Source organism: Pan paniscus, chromosome 7, assembly GCF_029289425.2.
Source record: "Pan paniscus chromosome 7, NHGRI_mPanPan1-v2.0_pri, whole genome shotgun sequence".
Lineage (NCBI taxonomy): Eukaryota > Metazoa > Chordata > Mammalia > Primates > Hominidae > Pan > Pan paniscus.
In genome coordinates this window covers 155,859,623-155,879,116 of record NC_073256.2, presented here as the reverse complement: position 1 = coordinate 155,879,116, position 19,494 = coordinate 155,859,623, and the positions used below count along the sequence as shown (strand labels likewise).

General features: G+C 46.5%; 1 protein-coding gene across 4 annotated transcripts in view; it reads left to right on the top strand.

The window, feature by feature from the left end:
- Positions 1 to 4,372: 4,372 nt before the first annotated feature.
- FAM135B (family with sequence similarity 135 member B) overlaps positions 4,373 to 19,494 on the top strand; it is a 376,201-nt gene continuing 361,079 nt past the window's right edge. For 2 of the 4 annotated variants that reach the window (XM_008960143.5, XM_034966643.3), the window contains exon 1: positions 6,321 to 6,373. The gene's annotated coding sequence lies outside the window, so the exon portion shown is untranslated. Of the gene's footprint in view, positions 5,423 to 5,813; positions 5,943 to 6,320; positions 6,374 to 19,494 lie in introns of those variants that run through there. The other 2 variants (XM_034966641.3, XM_034966642.3) reach the window with 2 other exon arrangements.

Here is a 19,494-nt window from a genome sequence, read left to right as displayed (position 1 = left end):
ATGGAAGCCAAGCTCGAACAGAGGATGTAGGTGGTGATGCTTAGTGGGAGTAAACAGGGACTGGCTGTTCAAATCCTGGCTTGGTAAATTTTGTCAAGTTCCACACCTTTGCCTGTGTTTCCTCATAACAGGCTTGTTGACCCTATGAAGGATGAAATGAGTTCCACACAAACTGTTTAGAATAGTATCTGGTTCCTGGTAAGAACACTGCTGCCTGAGAGTTTGGCTGTGGTCACCGTTATATGTGCCCCCAAATAAAGCACTGATGGAAAGAAGTGATAAACATGGGGATACCTCTGGGCTGAACTGCTGATGAAGCATTTTCATTGAAGACCTGCCCGGAAGCATAACGAAGTCAGCCTTCTCTTAATTTCCCTTCTCACCCTCCTGTGCCCATCAAGCTGGTTCTTAGGTGAACCAATCCCTCATTTCATCAGTTAATAAAATTAAACGCAATAATTGAATGGCTATCATAACTACATTGATGTTTAAAACAAACTTTTGATTTTTGGTTGGCTGCCACAAGTCAAATACATGATGTATTAGGCCATTTCACATTGCTGATAAAGACATATGCAAGACTGGGTAATTTATAAAGAAAAAGGTTTAACGGACTCACAGTTCCACGTAGCTGGGGAGGCCTCACATTCATGGTGGAAGATGAAAGGCATGTCTTACATGGCAGCAGGCCAGAGAGAATGAGACCCAAGTGAAAGGGGTAACCCCTTATAAATCCGTTAGATCTCGTGAGACTTATTCACTATCATGAGAATGATATGGGGTAAAACCGCCCCCATGATTTAATTATCTCCCACTGGGTCTCTCCCACAACATGTGGGAATTATAGGAGCTACAATTCAAGATAAGATTTGGGGACATAGCCAAACCATATCACATGAGAAGAAAATAAACCTCAAATCTATTCAAATACTTTTTTTTTTTTTTTTTTTTTGAGACAGAGTATCACCTTGTTGTCCAGGCTGGAGTGCAATGGTGCAATCTCCGCTCACTGCAACCTCCACCTCCTGGGTTCAAGTGATTCTCCTGCCTCAGCCCCCCGAGAAGCTGGGATTATAGACGTGCACTGCCATGCCCAGATATATATATATTTTTTGCATTTTTAGTTGAGACAGGGTTTTACCATGTTGGCCAGGCTGGTCCCGAACTCCTGACCTCAGATGATCCACCCACCTCAGCCTTCCAAAGTGTTGGGATTACAGGCGTGAGACACCACGCCCGGCCTCAAGTAACATTTTTGACATGTACTGAGAACATCCTCTGTATATTCCAAACACTGTGCTATAGTTTGAGTAAAGAAAGATAAAAAGACACAGGCCCCTTTTAAAATAACTTAATTCAAAAACTTCTCTGTCTAGTGTGGGAAATCTATTTTTATATTAAATAATTATATTACAGGCTCTGACTATGTGTGAGGTTCAGAGGCAGCTCCATGGAAGAAGGGATTAACTCTAAGGTAGGTCTGAGAAGCTTTCAGGAAGGAAGTAATAAGGAGACAGAGGTTTGAAGGATGAGTAAGAATTCATGGATGTTCTAGACATCGTGAGGCTTTCTGTGAAGTACAAACACTTAGGTGTTGCTGGACCAAATAGAGTAGGAGTCAGACCTTAGCTACCCCTGAAGGCCAGACTCTGGGGCATGGAACTTATTCTGGAAGTCCAGAGTCACTCCTGAAGGATCTTAAGAGGAAGAGGATGGGATCAAAGTTGCACTTTTAAAAGGTCCACAGGATGTATACAGAAGAGTATTAAAGGGGACAACACAAGATTTGGAGAGATCAGATAAGAAATTATTTCAGATAAGAAGCAGGATGGTCCTGGGTCAAGGTGTGGCTAGATAAGAAAGTATGACTAATAAACATGGCACCCAGACACCTCTTCTATTTCTTCAACTCATCTCAGTATTGAAAAAGATCATAATAACAGCTCACGCCTATATAGCCCTTCCTTGGTCTGAGGCAGGGTTCTAAGTTTCAATCCATTTGCATCCATATGTGTTCATCCATTTAATCTTCACAAAAAAGCTATGAGGTCCATTTTATTATTATCCTTGTTTTAGAGAAATGGGAACTGAGATGCAATTAGGTCACACTGCATCTTTAAGGACAACAGGAAGACAGCAGCGAAGCCAGGGTTCCAGGCCTGGCAAATTGTTTCCTCTGTGTCCTTCTATTAGCGGGAAGTGAAGTTGCTCCCTCTTGGGGTCTGTTCTTCCCGAATTGTCCTCAATCTGCCGGGGTTTGCACACAGTCCAGTCCCCAGGGAAGCTGCTCGGACTTTCTCTCCGATATGTAGAGCTGTGGAGTCTGATTAGCATTTTAGGACAGTTGCTTCTTGCTGCCACAGGATGTCACCATTGAAAACCTGCCTTCTGCAGGAAGAAATGCTGGCCCACTTGGCTGTGATCCCTTGCTCACCCTGAAGGGGCTCAAGCCCCTGTGGTCCCTATCAGGGAGGACAACCTCACACCACACCCTTGAAACCCACTCAGCCAAAGCATCTCAGGGGAGCTCCCCAGACCGTACCTCTCAACACTCAATTCTTTCAAGTGGGCTCACCTTCCACCTGCAGCAGAACCAGGGCCTGGATTTGGCTTGTATCCGTCTCAGAACCAGTGTCCATCTGTCCTATCTGTAACTGCTCATCCCAAAACACCATTTCTCTTGAAAGACATGTCCTCACTCATGACCGCTTTTTGAAGAAGATTTTTAAAAATCTCTCAGGGAGCCCCTGTCATAGATGACTCTGAGAGCTATTTACATGGTGGAATTGGCAGACATTGGCAATTAATTCAGTTGAGGGAGATGAGAAGAGTTGAGAGAACGGGAGAGAGGGAGAGGTTAGGAAGCCTAGGACGATGGTAGGTTTCTGGCTTCTGTGATATGATGGGCAGTGGGACATTTTCTTGGTGGGAGATAACAGTGGAGGGCTATTGCTGCTTTTGAGTCAGTTCCACCAAGCCCCAACCTGGGCAGTGGTAGAGGCTTTCCCTTCCAGACCTCCCCCAGCCCCCAGCTGTTCAGGGCCTTACCTTGCACGAGGCCCATTCATTAAGAGGACAGTGGGTAAGGGGATCTTGGGGCCAACAGTGCATCACTGCAGCTGATTGATTAATGTCATGCTGGGCAGTCCATGAGCACAGTTTGAAGAAGACTTTGCAGTCATAATTCATAATACTATTTTACCACATGGGGAACAAGGATTGGGGGCATCTCTTGGGACATAGGGTCTCACTGGCACATGTTGCATGTTGCCTTTGAGGTTATTTCAAGATTCACTGAGATTCTAGTCACAGATTATATATACAGATTATGCGTATATGTATATACACACACATATACACACATATACATATGTGTGTGTTTATATACATGCACATACACACTTATATATATGTGCAATTTCTTTTTGGCTTAAACATCAAAATGTTTTATAAAAGTGTATGTTGAGGTCAAGTGCAGTGGCTCCCACCTATAATCCCAGCAAGGCTGAGGCAGGAGGATCATTTGAGCCCAGGAGTTTGAGACTAGCCTGGGCAACATAGCCAGACCCCATCTCTACAAAAAATAAAAACCTTACCCAGGCATGGTGGTAGGTCTACAAAAAATAAAATCCTTACCTAGGCATGGTGGTAGGTCTACAAAAGATAAAAAACATTACCCAGGCATGGTGGTAGGTCTATAAAAAATAAAAAAATTACCCAGGCATGGTGGTAGGTCTATAAAAAATAAAAACATTACCCAGGCATGGTAGTCCTACCTACTTGGAGGGGCTGAGGTGGGAAGATTGCTTGTGCCCAGGAGTTAAAGGCTGCAGTGAGTTAAGATTGTGCCACTGCACTCTAGCCTGGGTAACAAAGTAAGACCCTGTCTCAAGAAACAAAAAAATAGTGTATGTCAAAATTCTCACTCTCACTCTAACCTCGTCAACCTAGTTCTTCCACCCATCTTCACCCTCATAGCTAATAGCTACTTCTCCAAGTTTCTTACATAGCCTTCTAGCATATTTTTATGCCAATGCAAGCAATACAAATATGTGTATCTGTCTCCTTGTTTCACAACAGTTATCTTATTTTAATATTATCTTATTTTATCTATTCTGCACTTTGCTTTTTCACTTAATACATCATGGAGCTGTTTTATCCAGACAATACATCCAATACAAGTAAATCCTATGCTCCTGGCATATCTCTACTGCTGGGGACTAGAAAATGCAGAGGAAAATAATGAGTGCTTGCATTGACTTTCAAAAATAAGGTTGCATAAAAATGCAATGTCAATAGCAAAATAAATGCCACATGGTTATGAACACATTTAAGAGACAAATACTGTAAAAGAAAAGCACCCATTTTCTCTATTGAGAAATTCATATTTATTTGCCATTCACCAAACATTTACTGAGGGTATGCATTGCCCTGGGCTTGCTGGGTGCTGTGGGGAGGACAAGCAGGGTAGATAGCTCAGAGCCTCCATCTGCCCAGGCCCACTATGTCAACAGCCTCCTTAGGACACCCCTTTCTGCAGCCTTAATCCTCACCCTAGCCAGCACCACACACACTTCAACTAAGGTGACCTTCCCTTCATTCCCACCCAGCCTTTCTCCTGCTTAAACTGCTTCACTGCCCTCCTCCCCACCACCTTCCCCATTCCCCTCCCATCCTAAGGGTCACATTGTCAAATTCCAACCCCTTCACTTGGATCGCAAGGCCTTTGGTGTGCAGCGGCTGCCCTGTAAACCTCACCACTCGCCTGCCTCACCTCTCCTTGCCTGCTGCTGCTAGGTTCCTGCTGTTCTGTCCTGCCTTCAGGCCTCTGTACCCTGCTCCTCTTGTCCTGGAAAGAGCAGTCTTCTCCACCCTTCACCGCCCCACTCATTTGTTCTTATGCCTTTTTTTCAGGTATCTTTCCCCAATTACTTGCCCCTGCCCCCAGCCTGACTGGGTTAGAGACTCCTCCTGCCAACTGCAATTGCCTGGTTCCATTCCCTGCTTCCTCCTGGGGTGTGAGTTAGTGCAGCCCAGTCTAATGGGGGACACAGTCATCCTCTAATGCCTGGTTCCATTCCCTGCCTCCTCCTGGGTGGAGTTAGTGCAGCCGAGTCTAGTGGACGGGTCACTGGGCTTCCGAGTCCCAGTCTTGGCTCCTTCTCTAAGGCTGTTTTGTCATCTGTCACAGGCATGCCACGAGAACTTGCCAGCACAGTGGTGGTGATAATTAGAGTTCCCAATGCCCCTTAAGAATGCTCAGTAGACGGGAGCTGGCTTAACCCTCCCCAATCTTCCTCTCCCTCCTCCGTGGACAGAATCTCACACGTCTGTGAACCCCCACGTTCAGCATGAAGTGAAGCGCCCATCGGATGACGGGCCGGCTGGCTGGTTGAAGGCCACTGCTGACTTCGCATTGGAGGTATGGGTTGCTCAGCGCTTTTACCCTTTCTCAGGCATCTACTTGTTGCCTGGGCTTCTCTTCCAAGTTCAACAGTCCCCTCCCGGCCAGTTCTCCGCCGCGCCCCGCCCCCGGGGATCTGCAGGGACCCTTTTCCTGCCCGAGGCCTGGGGTCTTGGCTCGAGAGGGCAGCCCCGCCGCGGGGACTGAGCATGCTCGCGCCGGTCAGGCTGGGAGGGCCGCACGCGGGGCCGCAGCCTGCGCCCTGGGCACCCGGGCGGCCGAGCGGGCGGGGTTTGGCCGCCGGGCGGCCCGCCCCGGGCTCCCATCAGGGCCTCGCGGCGGAGAGGGACCGAGGTGGGAGCGCGTGAGCCGCGCCGCCAGCCAGTCGCGCAGCGTCTACCCCCGCGGTGCGCAGCGGCTGCGGAGCGGAGCCAGCGGGAGCAGCAGGGCGGGCTCTCCCGGCCGCGAGGGCGCGCGGCGCGGCGCGGAGGTCTGGCCGCGTCCCGGCGGAGGAAGGAGAGGAGTGAGGGCGCCAGAGGTGAGCGCAGCCCGGGAGGCGCCAGCCCAGCGGCGCGGGCGCAGCGGTCGGTCCTTGCTTTCTTGCGGCGCTGGCGGCTGCGTTCCTCCGACCGCGCTGACAGCCTCGCGTCCTGGCGCCCGCTCGCTGGGGCTGCCCGGAGGCCGCGGCCGGGCAGCTGTTGCACGGAGAGGGGGGCAGTTGCGGGGTTCCATAACCATAGCAACCGCATCAGCACCGGCGGCGGCGGGCGAGGGCAGCATCCGCTCGCTCCTCCTCCAGGCAGCCTCGCGGCGGGGACCCAACACCAGCTCGCAGGTGCTGCGGACTCCCCAGTCCGCCCGCCGCCGCCGCCGCAAGTGTTGGCGGCCAGAGACGGCGAAAGAGGAGAGAGAGGGACCCAGGAGCGCGGCCCCCGGGGGAGAGAGAGGGGAGCCCTGCAGTGGAGACAGGTAGGTGAGAGCGCTTCGGGGTCGGCAGCTGCAAAACTCTCTCGTCGGTGGTAGTGACGCTTCTGCAAGCGTGGTTGCCAGTTGGATGGCTTTCTGTCACGGAACAGCGATTCCGCCGCAAAATGTGGTTTATCTCCCTCGATTTTCCCCAGTCTCTCTGCCCTCCAGGTTTGCTGCACATCTGGACAGGTCTTGAGGGGATAAGAAGGGCCAGGGCTGTGAAAGGAGCGGAGAGGCTGGGTTAATGAGGGGTTCCCCCCAGGAGTCCCAGATGGAGGCTGAGAGGGCGCATGCAGACCTTGGCCATTGGGGTCCTTGGAGCCAGGGAACCCGGGGGCCAGGCTCAGGAGGAGACCGCACTGGGGTGGAGGGGACAGTGGCAGAGATTCCCTGTGATCCAGGCGAATGCACAGACCCGTTCTTCCTGTGGCTTGGCTGGGGACAGGGGTGTGCGGGGACACTGCAGCTCAGCTATGACATGGAAAGGGACCAGCTCTTGATCTGTAGAGCCAGCTTCAAGCCCAGTCACTGGAGGGGATGTTTAGACAAGGCAAGTAGTAACTGTTATTATTTTGGGACACAGGAGTATCATGTTATTGCCGTTGACTATTAGGGATAGGATGGGAATAGAAATAAAATTTTGAGCTAGCAGTCAAGACTATGCCCTCCCCTTCTCCCCACCTCATTTCTAGCTCCCCACCCCACTTTGCCAGCAAAACAAGAACCACATCGCTCATAGTGACAATCCTTGCTCCTTGGCCACTGGCAAACTATCTCGCTTTCAGACAGCTGGAGACACCGCTTCAGTTGTCCATTTGAACCAGGGGGCATTGTTTTCCATCAGGTTATGATGCTCTTGATGTTAAGTGATGTGTCAAAGCCGAGAGGCACCTGGGCTGTCCATACAGTGTGATGGACTGTTAACTACATCTGCAGGCTGGAGAGGGGGCCAGAGCTTGGGGAGTGATTACAAACTCAGATCAGCTGGGACCAGGGCCCCGGAAGAAGGAAGATAGCATGTGAATAATTAGGGTCTGAAAGTTCGTGTATGTAGGTAAGTAGGTCTCTGAGTAATATCCAGGATAGGCAGCCATTGACTTTGAAAGGGCTCTTCCTTTATATCGTGGCCTCGGGGGACAGTCTAAGTCCCAGTTAAAAGGCTATGTTCTTTAATTGGGCTTTTAATTTATGGTGTGGTTATGTTACCCAAGGGGATGTGATTTGGCCAACCTCTCATCTGGAGATTTATGTCATAATACGTATGATATTATCAGAGCTTAGGCAGATGGTTAGGTGTAGAGGAAAGTGGACCAGATTGGAGGGTCAGAAAACATGGATTTGAACTCTGATTTCCTCATGCACCTGCTGTGTGACCTTGAGTTGTTCCACCTCACTGAGGCTTCTTTCTCTCATCTGGAGAATGGGGATACTAACTAACAAGTCTTGCAGTTTACCAGGCTCAATCACAATCCAATGGGATGTGGAGAGGATGTTTGGGAAGGGCTTTTTAAAACCTAATGTCTTGTGCAAGTAAAAGGGATTATTGTTTTCTAAAGAATCTCTCTTCCTCAGATTGGCAAATCATTAAACATCCATCAACTATGAAAAGAGAGTGGAAATATTAGTCAGTGACTCACAGTGGAAACACTGTAGTCTGGTCCAAGATTCACTCAGGGCAACATAAAGAGGGCTTCTCAGGGGAAAATGCTGCATGCCATCCACCTTGCCTACAAGTGCTGAAGGTCACATGTACAAGTGCTTTGCCATCAAATGCAGCACTCGTCTAGTTTGAAACAGTGAGGCCTGCTCACAACAGGGGTGTATTAAGTTTTTGTTTTTTTTTTTTTTCACAGTGTAAACAGAGATTTAGACAGAGTAGGGACTCATTTAACTGTTCACCTCGGGTTGTGGGTTTCTCGTGGGCAGGATTACTTTCATCCAACTCTGCTCTGTAATGTCAGGTGTTTACCAAATATTTGCTCAATTTGACTGAAATAGACTGAATGCTGACAGGTTGATTTTATTGCTGAAGGAATTATAATTTCTGGAAGGAACCAAGACTGTCTTATACTATTCTCTGCTCTTTTATGCCCCTGATTTTGCTCATGGTGGTGTCCCTGCCTAGAATAACAATTTCTCACTTCTTTCTTCCTTTAACAACCCAATTCAAATGCCCCTTCCTATAGAAAGCTTTCCCAGATTCTCTCATGTGCTCCCACAACACTCTGGACCTCCTTTGTGATGGACTGTGCTGTGTCATCGCTTGCACACATACCTGTCCTTTCTGTTGATTTGATGCTTCCCAATGATAGGTGCCTCTCCCTATCTGACTTTGGTTGTGGCTGCAGCACCTGGTGCAGCCATGGCCATGATGAATGGTTGTTGAATGAGTGAATGAGTCTTACTTCTAACATGACCACCTGTACAGACGTAGGCTGCAGAAAGGCCATTCCTGGCTGCTTTCGCCATCTCGGTCTGTGTGGCAAGCCTGAAGGATGCTCCATGGCTTGTTGTGCATTATTTAGGGTCAACCCACTGAGGCAAAGTGAAGGAGAACAGAAGCACGTATTTTGCTTTAAAATGCTCATTTCTTTTCAAGTGGGCACTTTAGGATAACTGAAATCTGGTGTTGAATGGCCTTCATGTAACATTTGCTGAAAACATCTGATGGAATATTTTAAACTTGAAATATCTTTCTCTCGCTTCAATTTCTTTCCTTGATTTCAGCTCCAGCATAGTAAAAAAGCACAAGCACTGGGATTTCATCTCCAGTATAGTAAAAAAGCACAAGCATTGGATTAAGATAGCCTAGATTTAATCTCAGTTCTCAGGGTACCTGGAACTAGTGCACTTGATTGTCTTGTGCCTCAGTTTCCTCATTCATAAAGTGTGGATGTGAATACCCATCTCACAGGGATGTCGAGTTTTGGAGCGAATTAATAGCTGTGCCATAAAAGTAGTTCATTAACTGTAAAATATTAATACTCTAAGTAAATTTGTTCTTTTCCTTAATTTTCGTCCTAGAAAATGAGAAAATCCTTGTCTAATTTCACAGCATCACATGGGCTTCAAATGCTGGCTCCTTCACTTACTAGCTCTGTGTGACCTTCAGTAAATCATTTTGCTCCCCCAGCCATCTGCCTTATCTGCATAGCATTGTAATGATAGCCACCTTTCAGGATAGATAGGGAAATGCACAGAAAGAAAAATGCCATGCCAGGCACTCCATATGTAATATCTGTAATTTGCAAATGATAGATGTAATTGCCAATAATAGAGGGTTCCAGAATTTTCTGAAATGCCCCAAATGAGTCTCCTCCCTCTATTTCACCTACAGTTCTACAAGAGAAGAAGAACTAAGAAGATGGTCATGGTCCCAACCACCAAGAACCTCCTTTGGTTAGACATGGGAGACACCAGGAGGGAGCAGAATGACCTAAAGATTTAGATTCAGGGACCGGGTCCTCACTCCAGATCTGATACTATTTGCAGAACTATTGATCTGGTCACCTTACCTTTCTTGACTCAGTGTTTTCTTCTGTGAAAAACCTGGGCGATGTCAATGGCCTTCTCTAGCTCTATTTCAATGCTCGTATACACTAATCTGTGTTTCCCCTTACAAAGTTTACATCTATAGCCCTCAGGCCATTTTGTGGTGGTTGTTATTGTTGGGACTCACAGCTTACCCAAAACTCTACATTTCAATGCATTATATACCCATAGCCCTACCACCAAATTTTTCTTATTTTTGCATTTTCCTTAGTTTAGAAAGTCAAGTCTGGGGGCGGTGGCTCATGCTTGTAATCCCAGCACTTCGGGAGGCTGAGGCGGGTGGATCACAAGGTCAGGAGTTCAAGACCAGCCTGTCCAATATGATGAAACCCTGTCTCTACTAAAAAATACAAAAATTAGCTGAGTGTGGTGGCACATGCCTGTAATCCCAGCTACTTGGGAGGCTGAGGCAAGAGAATTGTTTGAACCCAGGAGGCGGAGGTTGTGGTGAGCCAAGATCGTGCCATTGCACTCCAGCGTGGCCGACAACAGCAAGACTCTGTCTCTTGAGCCAAGATTGCACCACTGCACTACAGCCTGGGCAACAGAGTAAGACTCCAACTCAAAAAAAAAAAAAAAAGAGATAAAGAAAGAAAGTTAAAGTGCTCAAGATGACCCAGGGACTTAGGGAGTTGTTCAATACTCCTTGTCCCAGTCCAATTCTTATCCTACTCTAGGCAGGAGGTTCTGCTGCTCAGTCCAGTCTGGAAGATCTCCTTAATTCCAAATGCAATAAATTGTGTGTGTAAAGTCTGATCTACCTGAGAGAGCTGGCAGAGATTCACGGACATTGCTAATATCTGCTGAGCTACCCAGACACTGGGTGCTCAGAAATGTCAAATGTTTCTGCTCAAACATGAATAATTTCTAGGTGGCTGCACACCCATCTCAGGAGTGACTCGTGAGGGAGATTTTAGCATCACAAAGGAAAGTGGCACTGTGAGCCTGGGATCTGTGGCCCTCCCTCCACCTCCGGTGTGGATGGAGTGGTGCTGTGATGTGCCTGGTACAGGGCATTTGCATAAGTAGCCTGCCCTGCGTCACTCATCATGCCAGACTCTGAGAATCAACTGTAGACAACACAAGGTCCTTGCCTTTCAAGAGCTTAATATGTAGTTGGGGGATCAGGCATGGAAATTGGCAAGAACAAACCAGGCAATGCCGGGGGTCTGCGGGAACAAAGAGGAGCCTCCGACATATTTCCTAGGTGGTGGCTGTCAAGGATGCCTTCTTAAAGGAGAGAGAGTCTAAGCTGAGTCTGAAGGAATCTCCACATGCAGACCTGAGGGAAGGGCAATCAGAAAGGGAGAGCAACATGCAGAGACTTGGAGACAAGAAGTAGCAAGGAAGAGAAAGGAACCGCAGGGCTGGAACAAGAGGCCAAGGGGTGAGGTGGTGTCCGTTGAGGCTTGGGAGATGGTAGGGTTACACGTTTGAGAGTTTTGCAAGCCAGTCTTTTCCTCTAACAGAAGGCCATAGGAAGTCACAGAAAGGTCTAGACCTGGGCAGGATGCTCTCCCCAGCTGCGATAGAGGCCAGGTTAGCGAGATCCAACAAAGATTTTATGGCCTCTTAGGAGGCTCTGCAGAGATGCTTGACTTCAGGTAATGAGAGGTGGGAAAAAGAGAAGGACAGAGAAGAAATAGTGTGAGAAGGAATAGTAGAGAGGAACAGAAGGAAGGTATCAGAGAAATGAACAGATTGCTTCCTATCTCACAAAAATATCAGTGAGACATTCTAGGGACCTTTGACCATTGATAGGTCAAGAGGAAGGAGGGGTCATGGTTGATACTCAGGCTTTCTTTCCATCCTCCCACCGTGAGAGAAGAAGGCAAGGACTAATAAACCAGGCTCTGAATTGACGTCCCTGCCTCTATTCTGCTTCCCAGTGTCTACTGTGCACAAGGCAGCCAGAGAGATCTTTATAAAACTAAAATCAGATTAAACTCTTTGCTCAAAGCCCTTTTGTGGTTTTCTAACTCAGAGTAAAATCTGAAGCATTTCCCATGACCTGCAACCTACACGACGTTCAGCCCCTGTTCCAACCCGGCTCACCACCTTGTGACCTGGTCTCCTCCACAGCCACTCACCTCTACCCACCCTGGCCTCCTGGCTGATCTTTAGCAGCACATGCTACTCCCTCCTCCTGGGACATTCTTCTCCCTGGTAATCACTGGGTGTCCCTACTTTATTCTGGCTGCAACTCAAATGTCACCTTAGCATATCATTAGCCCACCCTTACCACCTACTTCTACAATGACAGTCTCTTATTTTGATGTTTCTTTCTTTATAGTACTTATCAATATATTACATAGTTCACTGTTGAACTCCCACTGGTAGAACAAATCCTCTCATATAATATGCACTCAGTAAATGTTTGCTGAATGAATGAATGAATGAGTGAACGTAGGATTGCCTCGGCGCCAGAGTAGATGCTGGTCCCAGCATTGACTGGGAATTAGAAAATGAGGAAACGATTGAGGGAGAAACAATGACATGTTCCAAATTGTGGGTTAGAATTAAGTGACTATTTCTTACATAGCTGCAATATTCCAGGCATTACTAGGCAATTGGATAGCAAGACTACCAAGATCAAATTTCTTATGAAACATTTCTTGGGACATGGAAAACTATAGATTTATTGTTAGAGGGGTCTCCAGCTAGACACTGGAGGGTGTGGGCCTGGTTGAGTTCTGCTGTTCACTTTCTTTGTCACTTTAGACATATTCTTTCCACGCCATTCTTTAAAGTCTTGCCCTATATTTTAATTGATGATACAGCTTTTGTTGTTGGGCTTTGTGATATAGGAAATATTTTTCTTTTCTTGTCTTTCTTTCTTTCTTTCTTTTTTTTTTGAGAGAGAGTTTCACTCTTGTTGCCCAGGCTGGGAGTGCAATGGCACGATCTCGGCTCACTGCAACCTCCACTTCCTGGGTTGAAGCAATTCTCCTGCCTCAGCCTCCCAAGTAGCTGGGATTACAGGCATGTGCCACCATGCCCAGCTAATTTTGATTTTTAGTAGAGACAGAGTTTCACCACGTTGGTCAGGCTGGTCTCGAACTCTTGACCTCAAGTGATCCACCCGCCTCGGTCCCCCAAATTGCTGGGATTACAGGCATGATCCACCACGCCTGGCCTATTTTTCTTTCTCTTCTGGAGTTTTTTCTTTAATTTCATTATATTTAGCAGACGTTGAAGTGACGTCATATTCTCTAAGTCTTCAGTTACTTAGAATAACTGTAACTTACAGTCTTTAGTTTTCAGTTATTGTGGGGAAGATGGGCAAGGAGAGTGAAGAGAAGAGGTGAGTGTCATCCCAGGTAGCTGGAGGGAGGTAGTGGTGGGATGAACTCTTTGCATATGGGTAATCTAGAGGCAGAGTGGTGTAGGCTTCCTTTGTGGGAGTGTCTTCCTGGTGCAGCTCTTTCGACAGGAAGTTCCTGTGGTGGAAGTTCTCTTGCTAGGATGGCAGATAAGGCCCTTATCCACCCGTCTGTCTGTCTGAGCATGGCTCACTCTGTTCTCCCACCCAGGCACGCCCTCTTCCATGTCTCCAGGGCTAGGCTCACTTTCCTGATGGGCCCTGCAGGTCCCTGTGTTCCTCTCCAACACTCAGTGCAACCCTGTGGCTTGACCTTCGCAGTCTGTAGCTTTCTTGTCTAGATCTTGAGTCCCTCCTAGACTCTGTACTTATGAGATTAAGAACTAGTTTTTATCTTTTATGTGGAGTCTGGTATCTGAAAGAAAATTGGATCAAAACTTGAATACAGGTACTCTAGGGTTAACTCTGATATGAATTAGCTGTGTTCTTTAAGCAGGAACTTAACCTCCCTGGACTTCTTTTCCCAATTGTGAAATGAAGGCAGTCAACACAAATTTTATTTCCAAAGTGCCTATTATGCCCCATCCTCTGTTATAGAAGCTTGAAGGGGGCCAAGATAAAGAAGATAATGTTTATATGCTTAAGAAGTTTATAACTTTTAAAGAAGACAAACAAGTAGAGAAGCAGTTATAATATACAGTGGCAAAGCTATGATAGAGATAAGACCTGAGAGCAGAGAAGGACACCTAACCCCACTTGGGAATGCCACGAGGGGCTTCCTGGAGGAAGAGGTATCGAATATGAGACATGAATGGAAAGTAGGAGTTACATAGATAAACGTGGGATAAGGAGTCGGGGGAGCTGTTTCACATAGAAGAAAGCCAGGGTGGAGAGCAGGGGTTGAGAGAGTATTGCAGGCAGTAGGATGTGTGGGCTCAGAGAGAGTGTGGGTGAAGAACTTGAGACGGGTGGGAAGCTAAAAGGCTGGAGAGGTGAGTAGAGGCTGGGTGTGCAGGCCCTTGGACACTTTGTGAATGGATTTATTCTTTATCTGGAAGCTAATGGGAGGGGTGGAAAGATCTTAAACTGGGAGATGACAGATACAAACATGCATTTTGGAATGGTCCATTCTGGTTGCAATATAAAGAATGCATTGGAGAAAAGTAAATTAGACAGGAGGCATGGAGACTGGGTGGGAGTCTATTTCAGGAAATTTAGGGTACCTAGACATAAAGATGGCCCAAACCTAGGTTAAGGTCATAGAGACAGAGACAGGAGGACCAACTTGAGAAATATTCAGTCAGTAGAATCTTGACATACAGGGTCCAAGAGTGAAGAATACGTCTGCTCCAGGACGATGCTCCATTTTCTGACCTAGTCTGATGGATTGGCTTTGCTGCTGTTCACTGGCCTGGGGACACAGGGGAAAGAACAGGTTTTCAGGAGGAAATGATGAGTTCTGTTTTGAATGTGTGGAGTTTCAGGTCTCTGATGACATCCATATACATTTTAGGCAATATCAATCAAACTCAGAAAAGAGTTTGGCGGAATACACAGACTTAGGGAATCCTCAGCACATAGATGATAATTGAGAACCTGGGAGTAGCAGTGATTGGCTAGGAGAAGTATAGAGGTAGAGGAAGCAGAGGTGTTCCTTTAGACCCACAAGGTCTACACTACTGCTCATTCAAAAAATCAAACAAACGCCGGGCGTGATCGCTCACGCCTGTAATCCCAGTACTTTGGGAGGCTGAGGCGGGCGGATCACCAGGTCAGGACCTCGAGACGATACTGGCCAACGTGGTGAAACCCCATCTCTACGAAAAATACGAAAATTAGCTGGGTGTGGTGGTGCGTGCCTGTAGTCCCAGCTACTTGGGAAGCTGAGGCAGGAAAATTGCTTGAACCTGGGAGGCGAAGCTTGCAGTGAGCCGAGATTGCGCCACTGCACTCCAGCCTGGTGACAGAGCGAGACTCCCTCTCACAAACAACAAACAAACAAAAATCAAACAAAAACACTCACACACAAAAAAACAAACAAAAACACACAGTATCTGGCTTCCTCTGGCCTTAGGAATTTTTCCTTTTGTGTCTACACTGCTGGTTGGGACAGATCATCCCCTGATGTTCCTGTGGCTCACTCCCTTTCCTCACCTAAGTCCCCTCTTTGTAGTGATCTCTCTGGACAACCCTAGTTAAATAACCCTGTGTAGTCTCTAGCCACCGAGCTTGCTTTTTTTTTTTTCCTCAAAAGAATTCATTATCATATCATTATCTGAAATAGTAGAGATGCATCGGTTTATTTGTTTTCTATTATCTCCTCTGCAAGATGTGACCTCCCACGGTGCAAGGACTTTGCCGTACTCACAGCTGCACAAAACCCTTAGAATAGTTCCTGACACCCATTTAGCATGCAATAAATGTTTGTCAAAAAATAGAAGGATACATGCAGAAATCATCAATAATAAAATAATACTTTTTACATTTAAAAAGTAATAACTGCAGCCCTATTTAAGCACCATTTACAGTTCCTGGGTCAGAAGGTGGCCTTCCAGTTCAGGGGCACCTTGTAGGCTGGTTGCTTGCTGCTGGACACCTGCCCCCTAGGGATGACCTCCCCTGTCCATCTCCTCAGATGACACTGACAGGCGTCTTTTTTTTTGTTTTTTTTGAGAGAGAGTCTCACTCTGTCTCCAAGGCTGGAGTGCAGTGGTGCGATCTCAGCTCACTGCAACCTCTGCCTCCCGGGTTCAAGCGATTCTCCTGCCTCGGCCTCCCCAGTAGCTGGGATTCCAGGTGCCCACCACCACGCCTGGCTAATTTTTTGTATTTTTAGTTAGATAAGGGATTTCCCCTTGTTGGCGAGGCTGGTCTTGAACTCCTGACCTCAAGTGATCCGCCCACCTTGGCCTCCCAAAGTGCTGGGATTACGGGCATGAGCCCCTGTGCCTGGCTGACAAGTGACAAGTGTGTTTTAAACTTCAGTTGAAACAGAAAAGAAGTACCACCCCTGCCCAGCCCCTGCCCCCGCCACCCCCCGCACACACACCTAGGGCTTGGATGAGAGTAGTTTGAGGAATGCAGTGGACAGCTCCCACCCACCATGCTGCTGTGAATGCACGGGTGGGTGCTGGGCCATTTACTGGGAAACAGCTCTGCTTGAGACATTAAGCATCAGATGTAAGTACAGCACCCCACTGTTCTGCTTAATCCAGAGATAAAAGCAATGTTTTCTTAGACAGTTGTTCTTAACCTTAATTATGTCCAGGATCACTTTGAGCATCTGATAAAATTTATAGCCACTCTTCTCAGAAAAAAGAAAAAGTAGTCCTATGGGGGCTGGGGGGAAGGTATGGATCTCCTAAAGTCCTCCGTGACCAGCTAAGAATGCCTTTTCTACAAGTGGGACGGGGCTGCTTTGGAGCCTGCAGACGTCCCTGCATGGGCTTCACGAAGTGATTGTATTCTCTGGTGAAAACTAAAACAGCAGGTCTTCCGAGTATTAGTGAGACAGGGTCATGTAAATGAAAATCACAACCTTTAGAGTGAGGCAGACTTTGGTTTGAATCCAAGTTCTGATTAGAGTAATCAACTTGTACCATTTTGAGAGGGACTGTTCCAGTTTGAAAACTGGCACATGTATACATATGTAACAAACCTGCACGTTGTGCACATGTACCCTAGAACTTAAAGTATAATTAAAAAAAAAAAAGAAAACTGAAAGTCCTTCATCCCAGGAACCTTCTTGGTCCTAGACAACACAGATGAGTTGGTCACCCTATTTCTGATATTTGTTAGCCAGGGGACCCTGGGCAGTTACTAGGTCTTCGTGGAGAGGTCCTGCTTACTCCACCTTAGGTCAGGTTCCTCAGATTCAGAAACTGAAATGGAGATTCTTGTGCAAGTGATTGGCTGAGCAGGTACCTTCAGTTGAAACCTCGGAGAGAGAGGGAAGCAGGATTAGACAAGGGAGAGGACAGCCATGGATATCTAGTCTCAGCCTGATGGCACAGGATGCCCTGGGACACACATGGCCCACACAGTCTTCCTCCTTGAGGCCAGGGCCCAGGCTGTTGTCACTGTAGACTCAGCTCTGGCAGCATATCCTCCCAAGTATTTCTGGGAAAAGCAGCTCCTGTCAGCTGTGGGCAATTCTCGGAAGAACAAAGCAACTGCAGGCTGCTAGCAGCCAAAAAATCATCTGGGTGATAGAGTGCCAGCTCAGTAGAGGGGACCAGGTGGGTCAGCAGTAGCATCCACTACATTAATGAGTATTTCAGTTACAGCCCTCCAGGTCTTCCTTTAAGACACACACATTCCCCAGGGCTCATTCTTTGGGACTCACATCATTCAGCCCTACCACCCTCTAATCCTCTAAAAATGCCTGTGCCCTGAGGGAATGAGTCATGAAATACTGCAAAAATGTCTCCTGAAACTTTGCCATGCTTGGAACCCGAGGAACCCTACGTGGATTTTCATCCCGACTTAGCCACTCCTCCTGCTCGTCTCTTAAAAGCATCTACTGACCAGCAAAAGTGCAACGGGATGCCAGCTACACCAGTACCTTCCAGCCTGGTGGGGTTGCATTAGCTGTTCACACATTACTCTCCACTCACTGATCATTTTGGTACCTGAAGCTTGGTTTTGTTTACCACCCACTTCTGCAATTACCTAGGAGGCTTTCCAAGTCGAAGTAGGTGACCCCTAAACCATCCTGGATCCCACCTTCTACTCAGATAGCTTTTCTTCTACTCCCCTTAGCCACACACTCACTCACATATCATACTTGTTTTGCATTCCAGATGATCTGTCGAACATGGCCTCGTCTCTTAGCTTGCTTTTTGAATTTTCCTGCTAGTGCTGTTCTTTGATTGCCTGGATTCCTCTGGCCCAGTGATCTCCCCATTTCCCTCAATTCTTTAGCCCTCTTTTTTATAACTCCCCTCCTTACCCACATGGGTTTCATGGTGTGGAATTTCAGCAGTACTTTTCCCAATAACCTGATTGTAACCTCAGTTTCTCCCTAGGAGATTGAAAGACTTCAATCATGTTGCTTTAACTGTATTAACCTTAGTTCCTTTATCTCTAAAATAATGATAATACACAACCCATGAGGAATTTTTAATAAAATTTACATAAAAATAAAATTAAACAGCTTCTATTGTAATACTTGGCACATAGTAGGAGATTAATCAATGTTTATTCTGACTAAAGGCTGATCTGTGTATGTACTTAATATCAACCAAGAGGATGGCGGATTGTCACTCCACTCTGAAAACTGAGGAACCTCGATGTGACTCTTCCTTGAATGGAAACTCTGGATGGGATGGACGAAGGGAATATCATTAGGGAAGACTCTGGGACCTTGTGTGGCTTTGGAAATGGTTATGCCTTAGGGATCTTTGAGGCCATCAACCCATGACAACACTGAGCAATAGCTTATGTTCAGAAGTGTGACAATGAGTCATAAAAGAAAATCGAAATTACAGTCTGTAAACTCTGCTGAAATAAGTATAATTTCTAAAATAGGTTACATCAGAAATTACTAAAATTAAATATAAAACTATTTGGTGTTTAAAGGACTTAATATTAGTTATCTGGAAAATTAATTTCTGGAGCACACATCATCTTAGCTGAGGTGTTATTGCAAGGGGAGAGAAGGCAACTGAATTGGTGGCTTTGGTGAAACCTCGTTGATTTTAACTCAGAATATAAAATGCACTGAAGAACAAATTGCATTTTTAGTTTTGTTAAAGGAAATGTATAAAGATAAGATTATCCACGGACTCTTGTGCCCAAGGTAGAATTAATCAAGCTTGGTATTTTAACAGGCCAGCTTGTGTTGGCCTTTTGGGAGAATAAAATGAATATTAATATAATTGCTTCTGAATAACAGAATGAGATTCTCCCAGGTTTCTTTTTTTTTCTTCCTTTCCCCCACTTCTTTTCAAAAGCATGTGGATGTTGGAGAAAAAGAATGATAATAAAACCATTTTTCAGCGACAGATTAACATTGAATTAGGAAGTGGTGTGCGTGAGAGGAAAAGGAAGCTCTTTCTAAGCCCCTACTATGAGCTGTAGACTGTAGACAGTACTTCCCCAGGTGAAGCTTTTATGTCATCTTCATGCAGGGCCATGATTAGCCCTAAAAAAATAAAAGCCAAGAGGGCAAAATAGTGTTCACAGTCACACAGTCAGCCAGAAGCTGACCCCCAAATTTGTTTGATCTCAAAACTTATTCCTTCCC